At 34.3% G+C, this 19,995-nt stretch overlaps 1 long non-coding RNA gene across 1 annotated transcript; it reads right to left on the bottom strand.

Moving 5' to 3' along the window:
* Window positions 1–3,763: 3,763 nt before the first annotated feature.
* On the bottom strand, window positions 3,764–19,408 carry LOC126812302 (uncharacterized). The gene is made up of 3 exons (XR_007675881.2): window positions 19,085–19,408; window positions 5,306–5,349; window positions 3,764–4,528 (listed from the first exon to the last, which is right to left on the bottom strand). It is a non-coding gene; the product is annotated as an uncharacterized LOC126812302 (long non-coding RNA).
* Between the last annotated feature and the right edge of the window lie 587 nt (window positions 19,409–19,995).

Raw genomic sequence — 19,995 nt, 5'->3', positions numbered from 1 at the left:
AAGTGGTAATGTAAACAATCAATTGAAAATAAATTTTAACATTTGCATTTCTTAGCATCAAACAATCTCATAGTAATTTTAACATAAAGACCACCATTTACAAATTATACAGAAAACAAGAGCAATCAAAGGCGCATTAATCTTCATAAAGTAAATAAAGGACAACTTGGGTGTCGGGGATCTTAATAGCAAATATTTAGATTATTTACCTTACCCCCTACTAACAAAATCCACCTAAGGCGTTTGATCTTTACCGAGTCTACCGTTTACGGATACATATAGTAAGTTTTAATAACACGACAATTACACGGTTCGTGAATTCCTGGAGTTTAAAATGGCATCAATAGATAATTAAAAACCACTTCAGTTTTCCCACCTAACACACCATTCACGATTAAACCTCCCCATTACGACAATTCCAAAATATTTACATTTCCATTTTTCAATTTGATTGACGATCATTCATCGCTCCCAGAGCTACATAACCAACATGAGTTGAATACTCGACCATGTTTGATTAAAAAGAATTAAAGCTTTGAAAAGAATTACAATACTTGTAGCAACAATACTTGACAACTTTAAGCATCCTAATACATTTTCATTGTCAACGCCTGCGTACTTCGCATTATTTCCATTCAACTTGTGTACACAAAATTGCGTCACCGGTTTGTGTGTGGCCGGTGTGCAGTATGGGACTTGTGGGTCGCTAGGTGACGTCATGAAATCTGTAAACACAGGTGATCAACGCGTATTTTAAGAATTTGAAACAAATAAGAAGTTTGTCACGTCAAATTAGTTTTTCCTGTGATTCAGCCTTTAACAAGGAATTTAAGAAATTGTGTTTCGTTTGCAATTTGTTTAGTAAAAGCACGCGTTGGCCATATTTAAATGTTCAGTACGACACATGCTCTGTATACGACCGGAAGTAGTTGTCAAATAATGTGACACTAAAATTTTTGACAAAAACGACACATTATGTGATAGGTCGTAGGATTACAGATTTGTTAATCGGCAGTTTCTTTAGGCCTATAAGTATTGGAAAGATTAACTGATAATGAAATTTGCAATCAGAATCCGGTTTACATTTTGCACACAGAGAACTATCAGAATCTCTACTTCGAGAATAGATCTCTGCCCTAAATGGCCGTCATATCCAACAATTAGTATACTGTTTTGTATACAAAAAGACTAATTAACCCTTTTCAGTTTTATTAAATGAAAGCAGATGATCGGTATATAGGCCTAGCTAATCCAGGCTTACCAATAATGAAACCTTTTCTATTTTGTCACGACATATAGCCTACACCTAGCCTATTTCAAACTTTGTAGGCCTAATCATGCAATTTTATTTGCTTGGATCGCGTGCTTTTACAGAATAACTACCGAAATGCGATAGGATAGTAACCCCAACTCATCAACCAAGTTACAGTTCTTAGAGTTGACACACAAAACTAACCCTCTTTTATTTTATTTGTGTAACTAAGACCACACAGTTCTTATCTTTGATGTTTAGGTAAACCGTACAAGAGCTGGAGGAAAAATAAAACAGTGTCCATGTAGTGACTCGGATGTTGTGGCCCACGGTTTGTCTTAAGGTAGGGCAAATGAATGAAATATCGTAATGTAACGCGATCCGTTATCGCCCAACAGACATCAATCATGCCACTCGGTTGCGTGGATCTGTGGATAAATAAATGACAAAAATGTTCTGCTCCTTCTGGGTTATGAGGGACACTGCATGATGCCCGTCTTCATTAACCCAGTCGGGGCAGAACATTTTTATCATTTATTTATGCTATGAGGGAGGGGGTTGGGTGGCCGTATGGTTAGCGCGTGCGCGCTATATCATAAGGTCTGTCATTGAATTAACTGGCCTGGTTTCGATTCCCTGGTTGTACGTGACAATGAGTAGGATCGCCTGTCAAACCTATGTGTTTTCTCCAGGTCCTCCGGTTCCTCCCACTGATAAAGACCCCTACGCGCAAGCGAATGATTGAAATAAAATTGAGCCATATGTTAATCCCGAAATGACCTAGTTTGTGTTGAGTGGACGTTAAACCCCATTTCTCTCTCTACGTTATGTGGGCAATTTGCGCTACGGCCTACTCTTATATCGAATTCCAACTGCCAAGGGTTCTTTTAAGTGCACGCCAATGTGTACACGAGACCTTTGGTTTTTGTCCCAATCGAATGACTATACTTTGTCCCTTGCCAGGCCCTCTGCCCTGCACCACTGACAAGGGATGGGGGTAGGACCTACGATGGAAAATCCCGATGAACTTTCTCGACCAACACCGGGATCGAACACGATACCTACAGGTAAGCGAACCAACGTCTTACTCACTCAGCCACCGCGGCTCCCTAAATAAATGACAGCTTTAATGTGGATTATTTAGTTAAAATTACATCCTAAGCATCCTTGTACTTGATCCGGGCTAATACATGAATGTCATTATCGGTTACTGTTATTACCGTTATATTTCATAGCTCTAACTGATAGCTGCATGTTCAGAGTTACTTAACATGTACAAGTCAACGGATTCTATAGTCAAATCGTCAATATCCTAAAATTCAGACCACCGCCAATTAAGCACACTTAGCAGGAACTTGAAACAAAATGGCCGCCATGAAAAGTTAGTAAGTCTGAGCTTCAGGGTTGAGATAGCGTTGCTATGCGAACCCGACCCTATGTAATGCGAACATGGCAACTGGAATTAACACTTGGATGTTCTCTAACGTGAAACTTTAATGAGAGAATATTTTAGTAGGTTAAGTGAGCTGACTTTACCATGAGATGGCAAATTAACATGGAGGACACTGGGTTGGACACCATGGTGATGATCACCTTGGAGATTAAAGGGAGATTATCGGTGTTAGAGAACGTAGGCAAATAGAAAGATTGACAGTTAACTATATACTCTGCTTACCCTTCAATTGCACGACTCATCCATAGTAAATTAATATGCAGTAGGTCGTATGGAAATGACGAATCATGAATTATAAAGTAGAAAGATACGACAAGAATCATTCATGTTCTTTGCCATTCAGAAGTTCATTAGGCCGAACCAATTTAATTATTATTAGTTCTTGAGTGTCTTGACCAATGAATTCTTGTGTGTGATGTTCTGATTGGTTTTCAAAACTTAAATATTTTGAGAAGATCTACTAAGTACTTTTTGTTTTCAGATTAGTTTTTTACCTCAATAATTTGTAATAAGTGTTCCCAAGTTCCCAAATTCAATTTGGTTTGTATTTGATGCTGGGAGTGTTTATGGTTTTAAAAAAAGACGGGAATGCTAATGGACTTCCAGAAGCCCATAAACAGCAACTGTATCAGTTGTCCGGGGGGGGGGAGCAGTAGGATGTTAAACCCCATTTCATTTTATTGGTAGCTGGGGTGGTATTTTCAAACACACAAAAAGCATCAAACACACGCTATTGGGCATTCTTGAGATCCTTTGGTTGGGGAAGGGGGTATTTTCAAACACACAAATAGCAGGATTAAGTGAAAGGTGGCAAATTCTGGTCATTGTCAGTCACACTCACACAATAATGCCCAGTCAGCTCCAACCCCACCCCTGACCCGGACCTGCATCTAGCACACGAACAGATCTGGTGTTTCTTCGTGGTATTAAAACAAATGGGAACGCTATTGAACTTTCTTGAAATATAATATTTTGTTATTATTCATTCTAGAACACCAGATGCCACTCCCCACATTTAAGAGTTAACGTTGTACCGTTCCATATAATGTTGACTTGTGGTTATTTTATTCATAATAACTTTAATCTGGTAGACATGAAGGAAGATAAAAGAGAAATAAAAACTGTTATTATGTTGACTGATAATATAAAGAAGAGGGTACTATCGTTTCAAATGTTGCTTTGAGGGTAAATTTCTACTTTTATGGTGAGTTATCTTGATGTATAAGTAAACATGCGTTTTATTACATAGAGAGGGTGGTTATAGAATGGCGTCAATATAAATGCTTTAAAGCAAATTGAAGCGAGGTCTTCTTGCACCATAATCTATTTCATTTACTTATATAGGACGGTAACCAGTGAGGTTTTGTCCTAAAATTAGCTTCTTTGGATCACCGACCGGATATTCCATTTGTAAAGTCTTGATGGGAAGAGGTGAGTAGAGGCGCGGGTGTGGAAGCGCCCATAGCTCATTTAATATATTCTGTATCTTTAACGTATATGCATTGGTTTCTAAAGAATACCGATTCCCCACAAGAGGGAAACTCACCATAAAAATCCCAAGGTCCGAGACCTGGTAAGTAGGCCAGAGCCTTACTCTCAGAGCCACCGCGGATCCCCTTCTCACGAATACAAAATACCAATTATACCATATAAATAATAATAATAATAATAAAAAGAAAGGCCACAGAAATTATTTTCCCATACAACTAATAGAAAATTTCTTTACAATAAACTATAGTAAACCACCATTTATTTGTTTTGGGTCCGGGTAATCGCTCCTTTCATCTACTTATGAATGAATCAACTGACTTCAAACGGGCGTCCTGTAAATACATTAAAGAACTGTATTAAAACATTTCAGATTCGTGTCAGTTTATGGCAACATTTTATTATCAGAACCACGAGGTATTTGCATTTATGCAATGAAATGACATGAGGTTTAATGTCTTACTTTTCAGCACCGATTGAGCATACTGTGGCACTACGGCCTACTCTTATTTCGAATTCTAATTGTCAAGGGTTTGTTTATGTGCACACCAATGTGTACACGGGACCTTGGTCTTCCAGTTCATCCACACGACTAGACACTGCTGCTTGCCAGACCCTCCGTCCTCAATCTGGTTAAAACACAGATCCTATTTCGTTTCGTTTTTATAGTTCAAAATTGCGTTTTACTTGTCTTTACTACACTTGGATCTGGAAGGGTTGTTATTTTACTCGTGTTCTGAATGGTGTCAGGGATAAGCCAATGAAACGGTCTGTTTCAGCGAGCTTTAGGCGTGTTTTTCACGGAACTGTGGGTAATCCACTAGTAACATCAATGCTGATTGGTTAATCAAATGTCTGACGTCATAGGGTCATAAGTCGGTCTTTTGACCCCTGACGTGACCTATCGCTATAACTTGTCAGATCTTCATGTAGTGAAGGTCATCGAAAGTATAAAAAAACGAAACGAAATATAGATCTGTATTTTAATCAGATTGCTCAGTCCTGTACCACTGACTAGGAAAAACCACACCGGAAAACCCTCAGGAACTTTATCGGCCAAAACCGGCAGTGAAACCGAGACCCCCTGGTTAGCAAGCCACCGTCTTACTTACCGAGGCATCATTGCGCCCAACGTTAATTCACTTCCTCTCTTAACCTAAAATGTAACAAATGTAAATGTAACATTTCCTGGTGTCCTTTAGACAGAAGTTCGATATATGGTTAATTAAGAGATGATAAACTCGATTGAACAAGTGTATATGTAACAATTTCTGATATCCTTCAGATAGAAGTTTAATATATGTGGTTAATTAATCGATTAACCAAGTGTAAATGTAACAATTCCTGGTGTCCTTCAGACAGAAGTTCGATATATATTGTTAATTAAGAGATGATAAACTCGATTGACCAAGTGTAAATGTAACATAACAGAGATATACTGTTTAACCGCGACGCAGGCGCAACTTGTGATATGCCATGTCTGTTTCTAGCAACTTCGACTAAAAAGGGCATATGGATACGTAAACCAAATGATACATGTATATAATACTCTTAAAAAGATAACCGAAAAGGGGGGAAGCGGAGAGATAGAGCAGGAGCCCAGGGGGTTAACCTAGCTGAAAAGTGTACCAATTTTCTCCTATATGGTATCAATGTATGTATATCTGGTATCATCAGAATGTAAGTCTGTCGGGTTTCTGGTGGTGGGTGTGGTATTCCACGCCCAAAATGCCATGCCCCCCAACTAGTCTAGATTAGCTCAAAAGTGTACCACATGAAAATCGCACAGCAATGTACTGTACATCTTCAGGTATTACAAAACACTCTGACAGACATTTCTAGTGGTGGGGTACCCCTGACAGAGCTATGTAATTGCCAGACATTTGTAGTGATGGAGTATCCCTGACAAGAGTTATCTAATATTTAGACCAAAGCTAGGCTAGATTAGCTGAAATCTGTACCACCTAAAACAGCTTTGGAGTTGTTCAGTACCACCACAGGAGTCATGAATGACCACTGCCAGACAGTTTGTGGAATACCACACCCACCACCAGAAACCCGGCAGACTTACATTCTGATGATACCAGATATACATACATTGATACCATATAGGAGAAAATTGGTACACTTTTCAGCTAGGTTGACCCCCTGGGCTCCCGGTCTAAGACGGGAGTCTTCAGCTAAAGAGTGGACACCCTGGTCTAGCATGGTAGCTAGGCACAAGCATATCAACATTATTTCTGTATGTATAAATTATGGTCCTGATTAATAACCCCTATTATACCCGATGTGTATCCTGTTTTTCTGTGTATAGAAGTTCCATGCTTGTCTCTTGTACAATATTGCGCATTAATATGATTCTACGATGGTTGTAATGATGTCAAGCTCAGTCCCTGGTCTATATAGTACGCTCATACTTGTTAATTGTCATCTATTAGTAACGAATTTAAAGGCGGTGTGCCATGGAAGGGATGTATATTATGACTTTCGCCGAGGAACAATATCAGTGCCATGTATACTAGTCACTAATTCTCTCATACTCTTAGTAGTTCTCTGATCTCCATCAAAACCAGTATATAACACTTCTACTTGTGTCCCAGTGCAATGAATAAATAGATTTGCTTCAAATTTTCCACATAATGAAACCTAAACGACTCCTCGTAAAGCGAGGTGTTGAGTTGATTTCACCAGGTGTTGTTTCTGATTAGTCCTTTAATAGGCTTCCAATAATTAAACAATTTTTCATTATTGGCGCAATTTCTATCATATTTTCCAGAAAGGTTTAACGTGTACAGCCTAAGATCTATCATTGGGTCAAGTTGCGTGACCAAGAGTTGAGTCGCCTGACCAAACTCGTGGGTTTTATCCGGACCCGCGGCTTCCTCCCACAGCTAAATTCCCCGCGCGCACGTCCCGAAATTATCAGTTTTGTGCCGTATGGACGTTAAACCTCATTTCTCCTTAAATATATTCCTGAAAATCAAAATTTTACAGTATTGACCCTATTATTGCGTACATCCTTATTGAAAGGAGCTTTTCTTTTGGAATCTAAATATCCTAACCTAGTTCTGACCTAGATACATGCATGTTATTGTAGTAAACGTACAGATATGTGTATCTTATTTTTTTTTAAAAATCAGGGTCATATTTGAATTACATATATGCATATAGATTAACAGTCAGTGGAATTTTATTAGCCACAGTAAATCCTGATTAAATAACTAACACGTCTGATGTGTGAAATTATCTTGTATTTTATCAAACTGCAATCATTTAGTGGCATTTAGTGATTGAGCACACTAAAAGACACAACATAATTTATGTGAAAAATAATCACTGGTTTGTACACATATAGTACGACGTTTCGACAAGTGTTCTCTTATCGTTATCAAGCATACATGCCAAGAACAATTTTCGAAAATGAAGCTATGTGCATAAACCCGTGATTGTTTTCCACATAAATTGTTTTGTGTTTCTTAAGATTTCAAGTTACCAGTTACATTTAAATAATGTGCATCGAATATATAAAAAAAGGTGATTTTTTTTTAATGGATCAATGTTAAATTTTAATCCTAATTCTTAATGTCGAAGATTATAGAAAACAAAGGAATGTTTCGAAATGGTGTTATAAATAAAGTTTGAGTTTTTTTTGTAAATATTTTTCGAAAAATAATACTGAAATATTCTGAAATTCACGTCTCAGATCATTGTTCAAGTTAATATATTGGATGATGTGTACGAGGCAGAGTATGTTTATTCTAGAAGTCTGTGGCACCTGACACCGCCAAGTTAAGGATTCGAACCAAAACATACCCATGAGGTACACCATAATGAAGAAAGTTATGCATATTATGTCATAAACTTTTTTTATACGCTTTTAAATACAGATGAATGGAACAAGTATACTACGTAATATTATATTATAATTAAAGAGGAATTATGCAAGATTGGACGCTCTTGCTACAATAGTTCCAAAACAGATAATGAAATATGAATACATTGGAAATTTCGGTGATGATCGGCTATTTTTATCGGGTTTCAAATAAAACTTTAATATATCAGAATAGAAAGTTGTGTGCAACTGCATTGTCGGGCTTTTTGTCGGAAGTGTTAATGACGTCATGCGTTTAACGCAGATTTGGCGGGCAATGTCAAATCCACTCAATATCTAAGTCGTCCCATAGTTAATTATGACTTGGAATAATATCAGAATAGAAAGCTGTGTATAACTGCATAGTCCGGCCTTTTATCGGAAGTTTCCATGAGTCATCCGAGAGCTGATTATGGGCTTGGCATGTAAATAATTGTCTAAACAATATCTTATGTAACATTTGAAGCCAGAAAAAAGCTCGGCAACCGTCAAGTTTAACTGAAACCTTCACAGGGAACTCCTAATAATTACTCCAGTTGCTTGTTTGGTTCGGTTTCATAAAATTCGTACTTTCGGAATGTTGTATTTTTGTTCTAACCTACCTCACCCGTCCCTTATTTAATCGGGGGCGTGTGTGGGTGGGGTGGGGTGAGACATGGTGTTGAAATATTTTGTTTCGACCTTAGAGAATGAGTATAGTGTGACCCAAGTACGTTATGATTCATGTTTAAATCAACAGTCTACTGGTTTTAAAGGTGGCTGTATATAATAAAACTAGGGACAGCGCCCACTTTCACTTCAATACACCGTTAAAATCAATTTACACGCATTTACCCTCTGCCCAATACACTAACAATCCCCCTTTTATGAAAGAAAATACCAGTGTTACGGCCCTCTTCGGACCCAAACCGGTAATTCATAGAAATATCACGGCTATAAAGCTAAAACAAGCACAAGATAGATGCCCGTATTACTTCTAATAAAAAATAGCTCAAAATCCACAAGACAGTACACCTTGTCGGCAATATCAAAGAGTTTTGATACATATCCTTTTGATGTGTAGCCGCTTACAGGTGTATAAGGCTGACAAGGTTGTTAGTGTATTGTTTATCAGTGATACGTAGAGGGTTGCTCCATCTCTTGTCCCCTTCTCACAACTATAATTATAATCTTTGTGGCTTTAGAAAAAAATAATACTTGAAATGAGAATTTTGAAAAGTTAATAAATCTGGGTTTATTAGGAGGCTTGTCTGTCTTGTAAAACCATTAATAATAGAACAACAAATATAAACATGGTACAACCCAAGAAATGAAAAAAAGAGAAGTTAGAAATTGAATCTTTAGAAGTTTCAGTTATCTTTTGTACACTGACAATAACAGTGGGGTGGGTCTATTCAATCCGGGGTTTCGGCTATTGTTAAACTATTATAGTTAATGAATGTGGTTATTGTAGTCAGTTCTTTAAAGTTTAATGTATATCGTTTTATTTCGCTTATCGTTAAAAGAGTTTTATGCAGACGTATTAATATGTTGATGGTAAAAACGACTTCAAAGACGGGTTTTCGTACAGGGTTTTAATGCAGTTTTTCCAGGGGATAATCCAAAACCGTATGAACGATTAGATTTGAACCAGCACCATATAAGTTTTTTACGGGACATTTTCGGTACTTCTAATCATCGACAAGAGCGTGTTTTTTGTCAATAGCGCCCTAAGTATTGCAAAAAGTGACCGACGAGAAAAAGATGTTAACAGACCCGACATTTTAACCTAAGATTACAAACAGAGTATATTTAGTAAAGAAATCTCGTTTGAATTTGAATAAATTAGCTGCGTAATTTTGAAATTAGTATATGCCTTTGATCTGAAATTTGAATTTAGAAACTTATTCTAGTTACAGTAATTTCTCATCATGAACTTCGCAAGAACTGGTGGTGCAATGTGGGTCGATTCACAGAGCTAGATTTATGTCTTACAACTTTTGCATGAGGAACAAGATCTTGTACGGGCCCGAAAAAAATTAATATTTACATGTGTGTTCGGGAGGGGGGGGGGGTATATCTGACTCACCGTGTACGAGTATGTTCGACACTGCATGGTCAAGCATTATGATTATGAAGGGGCGCAAAACCATGACGCAAAGCTCGCCATTGCGTACTTAGCCCCTGCTATAACTCCTCTTATTTGTTTTAGCTTTCGTTTTTGTAAAAATGCAGACCAGATTGACGTACATGTACTGGATGAATGGTTACTACAAAATGAAATACATGGGGACTTTAAAGCATATCCTTCATGACAAAACAATTTGTGAAACATTTAGTATCCCGTCCCCCCCCCCCCAAAAAAAAACATTGTTTACCCGGTAGTTTGGCCCCTGTGTCCCATCGGCGGATATATCTAAAAACTAAAGAAGTGAACAAACATAAAGATGTTTTTACAGTGTGTAACTGTGGTCATGTCTTTGTGGATACCGAACTACAGTCTGTTATATTCAGAGCCACGCAAACGATCCTGTCCCGAGTTTTTATTCCAACATACATTTAACTTCATAGAACTAAAAAATATGATTGATTGTAAATAGGAATTCCTAATCATCTATATATAGTGAAGCGAAATGAGGATGATCAGTAAATTTGATAAATGGGTGGTTTGGTGGAGCAAACTGAATAGTAGGGTCAGATTGTAATTGTAGCCATGGTTAATCTGGTACCCCTATAAATGTGACAGCCACCACCACCGCCACTAAAATGTCTTAGGAAATGAAATGGGCTAATGGAGAAATGCAATAAAATGGGTTCAATGTCCTACTTTTCTGCACCAACTGGGCTAATGAAGATGGAACGCCGTACATTGTTCTATGAGGGAGGTGCGTAGGGGGGGGGGGATTTTTGCCGGGACAGCACAACAACTCTTATTTCCAATTTCTGTCAACACAATTTAAAGCGAAACAAAGTTAAATTCAATACATAATGTATTCCAGGATGATAACTTTATTATCTTGGTTTATAAACATGCATTATGCAAGAGCTATGTTATCTAAATTATTAATTATACATTCATTAACTTATCCAGGCCATAATCAACTCCCGATGCCATCGTTAGCCTGCGATCCTTACTGGATTTGAATACATTTTGTGATAGATAATTTAATGTAAAATCGGATAATCGAGAATTTATTTATTAAAGAACTAACGTTAGTAATGATGATTGAGGCTAGCCGAAAATTGAATCCTTAATTTCTTGATTCAGAGTGAAACAACTTGACTGAAATTTTCAGCATTTTCTGTTTTCATTATCTATTCTTTAACTATCATAGTGAGAATTGTCAGCTCTGTATCTAATCTTACCGAATTCACCTTTAATATGGAGAATTTGTCATTGTACAATTTCAGATTAACAGGGCAGGACAGTCAAGTCATGCGATTTCCGGTAGCATCCAAAATGCATTAAAAATATGTACAAAATACAAGGATTTATCCCTAGCTGTTTTATTATTAATCCATTTGTTTGATGTGTGTAGCGAATAAACTCTCTCTGTTTGAGCTTGAATTGCTTATGATGGTGGAAAAAGCTACATGATTCTATCAATCAGCTTTATAAAGAGATAATAGAAATCATATTTTGGTGTTATTTCCGTATTAGCTTTCATTTCGGGAGATCAAATCGAAAATCTTTTAAATACTTTCGGGGATCAGTGCGAGCGGCCATATTAAATTTTCGAGAGTTTCGCGAGAACGACCCATTCCAGAAGACAATAGATTGGCGTTGGGGCGTTTTAAAAGATTCTAACATTGTGAAATTCAAACTAAAAAGCGTTAAAACAAATGAAGATTTAAAGAATGTTTGATTTTAGATTGACAAAGGAAATACAACAAAACTCCGTTCAGCTGCTTAGTTTCTACTTTCCCTTGAAATATTGTCTAAAGGGGTATAATAATTATGGTTAATAGCAGTATCATAAACTGCCTTGTGTCGCCGTGAAGCGACAAATCAGCAAGGAATTCGTTACATATTATTTTATTATGAATTAATAAATATTAATTTCTTACAGTGTTTTTATAGATTTAAAGACAGAAGAAATGTTAAATATATATACACAAACAATAGCATTTTTAAATTAAACAAATAAAAATTATTTTGGTCCGCAAATTATACATACAATCAAGGACCCGGGCACCCTCAGAATAAATATTGTTCAATCAAGAGTTTAAGAATGTACTATAAAAAAAGTACTTTTAATAAAATTTAACAAAAAGAATTTCAGTTCTCAGATTTTTTAAATTGATCAATATTATTAGTCTAATTGAAATGGACACACTTTTAAATATTGCATATTTTACATTAATCGTTAGCCTAGCGTTGTTTTCTTTAATTGTATTGCTTGCATGAAAGTTATAATCCAGACTGTCTCAGAGAGAGAGAGAGAGAGAGAGAGAGGGCGGGGAGGGGTAACGTCCACTCGACACCAAATATTCATTTATTTTAGTTTTGATGTTAATAAGTGCATTTCGAAAAGTCCTCAATATCTTTATGTTAATCAATTTTATATCTCAATCGGGTCCATCAACTTCATTATCGCCTCATCGAATTCACGCTCATTTGGAAATATGAATAATATAATGCGATTTACAAATTATCATTTCTTAAAGGTACCAAATAATACTGAATTTAGTACCATGTTCAAGCATATTTGATTTATTTTATCTCTCGGAATAAGATTGACAAGAACTTTTATTCTGCAACCAATTTATTGTCGTCGGCTATATTGTTTTTACAAAAAAATGATTTAATTTTACTTACATGTATTTCAAAATAAAGGTACACGGAGGTACAATCGCAACCTTAGTATTCTGTGATACTGCCCCTAAAACTTTTGGCATGAGCAATTGTTTTAAATTACATGTATAACATTTATTAAGTTATAGTTCATCGCAGAGTTTCGCCTTAAAATATATTTACAATAGAGAATAATGTATGGGCAACTCTGGTCAGAAGTCACATTTACATAACACCTAAAAATGTGTACCAAAAAGTTTATGGACAGTGACAGACAGCTCGATAATAGATCCACGTGTCAGTTTCAACGTAAGACACAGTTATAGAAAGAAAATATAATTCCATTCAATATTAATTCGGTTTTACAAAACAAATTTCTTAAAAAAACAAAAACTTAATTTTGTTGTGTTCTTTGATTCTATCACGTGGCAGATGTCAACCGTTTGTATTATTGCGCCATTTGTTGGTTATCCGCCGTTAATCCCTGGCACTGGACAAACCCCGCCGATATTCCACGAGCTCATTTGCATACACGTGATCGGGAATGGGTGCGAGAATTTAGTGTCATACACACAACAAACAAGATAGATTGACTAATATTAAATAACTTTTTAACGTGTTCTTACTAAGAAGTTTTATTGATTAAGAAAATAAACATCAAAGACCGGATTCGACCTTTGACACCCTGCCATCCAGAAATTTAAGAAAAATTACCTAAATTCGAAATAAATTAAAAGATGCCAAAAAAAATCGAAAAATAAAGAAGATATTAAACTCATTAACATAATTCAAGACACGAAATTTGATTTGAAAAGATGTCACAGACTTAACTAGATCTAATTAAATTCGCTGACATGCTATTGAATAAAACAAAAATATGGAACAGTTTGTTCCTTTGATTGTTTTCTTTTATGATTTTTATACCTAAAGCACATAAGCTTTACATATTCCTTGTTAAAATGCAATTAATGTGGAATCCCTGGCTTTATGAATGACGTCTGTTTATCGTAAAGAAAATTTGATTTTGAAATCAACAAAACAACCAATAAAGCCTTTTTTCTCAAATGATGACATTTTGGAATTTATAAAGATATCAAATATTCGTTTGATAGATAGGTAATCGAACATTTAACATTTTGTATTTTCTTGAGAATAAATTTATGAAAATACCAAATATCCGTTTAATTAATAGATAATCAATTAACATTTATTATTTGTACTCTCTCTCTCTCTCTCTCTCTCTCTCACACACATAGATCACAAAGCGAGGCATTATTTATTGTTCTATAGGAAAACGTGGACATAATTTTCTGATATTATTTTGATTTTCTCTGTGTGTGGTTTTGTATAGGGACCTGTACATTCGCAGGTTGTGATATATTTGAGCAGGTGGCCGTAGCTGTTCCTACCGTTCACCAAACTCCCCCGTAGACAAACCGTTTCTATCGCTAATTGCACGGACTTGCATAATGGCGAATGTGATGAGAGCGCCTTTAGCCGCTTTTCCTCTACAAAGTTAACTGAAGACAATCAGAATGGGTGTATAATAAAATAAATGTATATAATAGGTGACGAGAGAGGTCTTAGTCTTTCCACACGTTCCCAAAATACTCTCTACACTAACTACTAAAATGGTTGTTTGCTAGTCGGGGGAAAAAAACGAAGCCAGAATGAATTTAGGCGGGGGCGGGGAGAGGTGAAACTCCCGTGTGACACGAATTATGAATCTGGGATTGAATAAATGAAAACGAGGACCTGTCGTCTGCTTTTATCATTTTCCATCCACACGATCAAAGGCCTGTCTTTTTAAATAATGAATCATGCGCATATGCTTTAAAATGAATAATGTTATTTCACACCTTGCGGAGTGAGGACGGCAGACGAATAATTATTAAGTTCTAAGAGACGGGATTATTTGTTTGATATAAGACTAGGCCAGCTTTGTCCTGTAAGATAACAGAGGAGAATATTGTTTATTGTATTCTGTCATATTCTCTTGCCTGTACATCTTTAATAAAATCACGAACAATTTTTTGGAAGAAATATATTTAAAAGAAAAACTCGATGGCTTTTAAACTTTATAACAAAAGACATGATTTTACAATAAAAGACCACAAATGAATACAAATGGTGATATTTTAATTCCGTTTTTTAAAATTTAAACCACAAAAGAATGCAAACGATGATATTCTAATTCTTTTTTTTTAAATTTTAATATAAATATTATCTTTTGAAAGAATCGTATAGCTTCTATTTTTGTTATAAATCGCTTCATAAATATATAGGCTATTTAGTGTGCAATATAATACAAAACAAAAATGCATTTCTAAATACACCTCTGTGACATTGTTTTAAAAATTACGCATCTTCATTATCCAGGTTGGAGCAGAAAAGTAGGACGGTAAACCCCAGTTCATTCGTTTCATTAAAAATTTAAATCCTGTCTTGCAACCCATGTATGAAAATTACTGTAAATATGATATACAGAAGGTATACAATAAAATGGTTGATATAAACGACCTGGAGTATAGCAAATTATTTTTCTCCATATTTCGCCACTGCACCGACGGACGCTCTTGTGATCGAGAATAGTTTTGATACCAACCAAGTATAGGGGGAATACCCTTGAAATAAATTCCGCAAAATCCAGAAAAAGAAAATTCGAAATAAAATTACCAAATTTTAGTTATTTTGATTTCAAATGATTTCTGGGATTCTTAAAACATGACAAGAGTAAACAAAAAAAAATAGCTTTGGGTGGACGAATGGTCTAACTCGTTTGCCATGGTCTAACAGATTTGCCATGGAGTCAAGTTGAGAGTTTCCGATCTCAACCTTGTACATGACAAGACATAGCCTGTCCAATCTTTTTGGTTTTATAATAATAAATATTAATGTGAACATTTTGTATAGCGCTATTCCACACTGACTGTATGCTCGTAGTGCAAGAGTTGAGTTTTCTACAATTCTAGCAACATTTAAAACACAGTTCTAAACATAGCGTCGGAACAGATAAGTCTTCAGTGATGATTTGAAAGTTGATAGGGTTTCTCCACGTCCTCCGGTTTCCTCCAATTACTAAGACCCCACAGACGAATTATTATAATAAAATTATACCATATTATGTTAGTCCCGAAATAACCTAGTTTGGTTAATATCGTGAGTAATCTTACAATATGATCCGTATATAAAACAAATCAAAACAAAAGAAGATAGTTTTGCATTTTAAATATCGCTATGATTATTGCATGTCCGTTTATCAAAAGCACTGCATTTTCATGAATGAGTTGGGGTCAAACGTGCAATATTAAAGGACCCGAACTTACCTTCTGCAGAAATCGACACCGTACAAACATATCACGAACTACAGAAGGTCTTTTTGCGAGTATTCCAAATAGGATTTCACCATTTTACAACATGCGCCAGTAATTTTCACTAACATGATTTGGAGAAATATACCAAGAATGAAAATGTTTTTGGTTGGTTATGACAAAAATGGTGAAATTTATTTTAAAGTAAATATTACTTCAATAAGAATATTTCATAAACTGCGTTTGTCTTTTACTGGATAATGTTCTTCTGTTTAAAATCTATTGAATGTAATTAAAAGGGAAATACAATTTATAACATATAATTTGTTATATTTGTATTTCATGGAAATGTCATTTTATATATAATAAGTCTGTATTTCATGGAATTATTTATATTTTTTTATTTTTTGTTATAAATTAGTAATTTATGGAAATATTTGTTTATATTTTATATCTTTTCTTGTAATAAGTTTGTATTTTATGAACATATTTTCATGACAAATCTTCGTTTTTATTCTTCATATTGTTTTATTTATAATAAATGTGTATTTTATGGAAAGCAATAATAATTACTTTTGCAATGCAAATTTATAATTTATTTTATTTATCACATTTTATATTATTAAATCCAGATATAGTGGTATAAGGTAATGTTTTGTTTAGCACCATTAGTGATACCAAGTATATATTCAACGATAACGAAGATTATTGGTAATATACAAATCTTTAAATTTTGTTATTAATTATGAGTAACCCCCTAGAATTAATCAACCCCCAATTTTTATGTTTACATCGTATTGTTGACAAGACTGGATAACTTTATAGTAACACAACGTGTTTCTACTAAAAATCTTCATTAGCCCTGTTGGGACATATACGATTTTAAACCCGATTTCATTCATTCATTGTTTCTAGAAAAGTCGTTATATAACTCAGTGAACTCTGTAAGACTAAATATGACGTAAACAAAAACATTATAAGATCACGTATTCCAACATTCTTTTTCTCACAAAATATTCATCCGAATTTTCTGATAATTTCTCCGTAATTGATATCTATAAAATATACTCGACACCAGGTGGAGAATGTTAATTTCAAGTCAATATTTTATATTTTCTGAACACTGAATTGTTTTTATATATTAGCGACAAGAATAATATGAAAAATTTTTGTAATCAAATACTAGGATTATGATTACTATTGTTATTGATATGTTCTATAACGAATTGTCTCTATGGTTGTTCTTTTAATTCTATGTAATTTTGTCAGAAAAAGATATTTATATCTACATCAAAATCAAAATCAATAAATTTATAATCGTTATAATTCATTGATACGTAATTGAACTAATACTACCTTGATGATATTTGTATCAAACATACAGAGATAAGACGTATTACCGATTAAATATATAATTTTACAAATAGACCATGATGAAATATATAATTTTACACGTTATGATAGAAAGACAATGATGAAATATATAATGTTACAAGTAAAATAGAAAGACCATTATGAAATATATAATTTTACAAGATCGAATGGCCATGATAAAATATATAATTTTACAAGTATGATAGAAAGACAATGATGAAATATTTTTAAATGTTACTAGTATTATTGAAAGACCATGATGAAATATATGATTTTACAAGTATTATCGAAAAGTCACTATAGTGATAGAAAGGCAATGTTGAAATATATAATTTTACATAAAAAGATAATGAGAATATGTGTGCAAGTGCTTTATTGTTATTTGTTTCATTAGAATACATATCATCATGGTCATTTTCATGGTATAGTATTTAGAACGTTGTCTGTAATCAGTGAAGCGAGGAATCTAATTATACCGAAAGTGCTTCAATCATATTACTAAGTGCGTGATGTTATTTATTATTAAATATAAAAGATTAAATCAGCTAAACCCGTACTGAATTTCACAACATTACGAATTTTCAAGAAAAGTTTCCAGTAAAACAGTTCATTTTCATTATGATATTTGGAATGATATAACAAATTTTAATGGACAGATCGTTGTCTTGAATAAGAAAAGTGCGTCAATTATATAGGTATATATCATTTTTTTAAAAATTCTTAATACACATGTACTACAATATATTTGAAATGAAATGGGGTTTAACGTCCTGTTTTTCTGCTGCATCCGGTCAAAGTATTTGAAACTACATGTAATCAGAACTCCCGCAAACTCAGATAAATATAGTTTAAATTTGGAATAAATAAAAAAGAAAAGAAAGACATGATTGTCCTGGAAATGAATAATAAAAGGAGATGGATTTCCATGTCCTACTTTTCTGTTTGAATGTCTTGGATATATTATATTTTACTTGACAATGATATAGTTTGCTAATGAACAGAATTTCCATTTGTAATTAATTTGTGTTTTTGGAAGAAATATCCTTCAGTTTGCTAAAGTCATTTATGCTTGACATCTTTAAGAGTATACTTATCGAAACGTCGTGCCTTTGTATAATAAACCAGTGATTGTTGTTCCATATAACTGTTTTAGTTTTGAAATTTCGTATAATCGGGCCTTTTGTTTGTGTTGCCTATTCCAACGTAGATTACAATGTAGAAGTGTTGAAATGTCGGGTCCTACTAATCACCGACAAAGACCGACAAGAGCGGGGTTTTTTTTGGTCAATATCACCCAAGGTATTGCAAAAAGTGGCCGGCAGTGAAAGATATATATATAGATATACGTATTATAATAGCGTGCAAAGTATATATTGCAAAAAGATATGTTATATAGATATACATATTACATACACACCATAACCAAAATTAAAATGGTTTTATAAAATAAATATAAAGAAATATATGGATAATTGACTAAAATTATGGCGCTATTGACCAAAAGCGCTCTTGTCGGTCCTTCTCTGTGATTAGTAGCACCGGGAATATTGAATACCAATACCTATTAATTGGTTATTAATTCCATGGATCTTCAGAGTACGACTTATCCATTATCGAGTAAATTTCCTTCTGTTCACAGTAAAAAAACACTAAATTATCCTTTGTTTTTTTCTTTTTTAATATTTTCCCCCAATTATTAAAAAAAGAACTGTACATGTACGTTGAATAGTTTCCTCCCTTTCACAGAATATGAAACACTAAGTTATCCTTTGTTTTGTTTATAGACTATTTTTTCTCAATTATTAAAAGAAAGGACTACATGTCGGTACTTAGAATGGCTTACGAAGATGTGATCCAGTCACGGTTTAATATAAAAGTAAAGAAACATGCCCATAACCCAGGTTAATTATTCTTTTGGTTTAAATGTCAATCAAAGGTTTAAATCTTGTAACGTGATACTGGTAGTGACAACAGTGTCTAGTAAAGACAGGACAGCCATTCTCCTTTTTCTTTTATTAAATAAAATAAGTTCACGTGATTTTAATCTACTTGTTAGATTTTGAAATCTTTTGAAATATTGATTTGTGAAAACCTTGGAGATATTGAGGAAGACGCGCGAGATTTCTGAGCGGACACGAAATAAGTGTTTAAAAAAAAACAAAGTGGATATTTTTTTTTAAAGAAACTCTTTTTAAATGGGGATACTACAAAATACAAGATTTAGGAGAAAAAATAATTCGAATTGCAGACCTTAATTTCACATATGGTGAGGTAAAGCCAGCAAAAAAAAAATGCAGCCGATTGGACTGGAGATTAAAAGTAAAAAAAAAAGTTCAATAATAATTGTTATGCCATCAGGAGAATATAATGATAATAATAGGTCGTCACTTCGAGATTATTTAAGTTCAGGGTAGTCTGCTATGAAACCTGTACGGCTTTCATTTTAACACAAAAGATTATTAATTATGCCGA

The sequence above is a fragment of the Patella vulgata genome, chromosome 2, assembly GCF_932274485.2.
Source record: "Patella vulgata chromosome 2, xgPatVulg1.2, whole genome shotgun sequence".
Taxonomy (NCBI): domain Eukaryota; kingdom Metazoa; phylum Mollusca; class Gastropoda; family Patellidae; genus Patella; species Patella vulgata.
The sequence above is the reverse complement of the archived record's forward strand: the minus strand, read 5'-3'. Positions and strand labels throughout refer to the sequence as shown.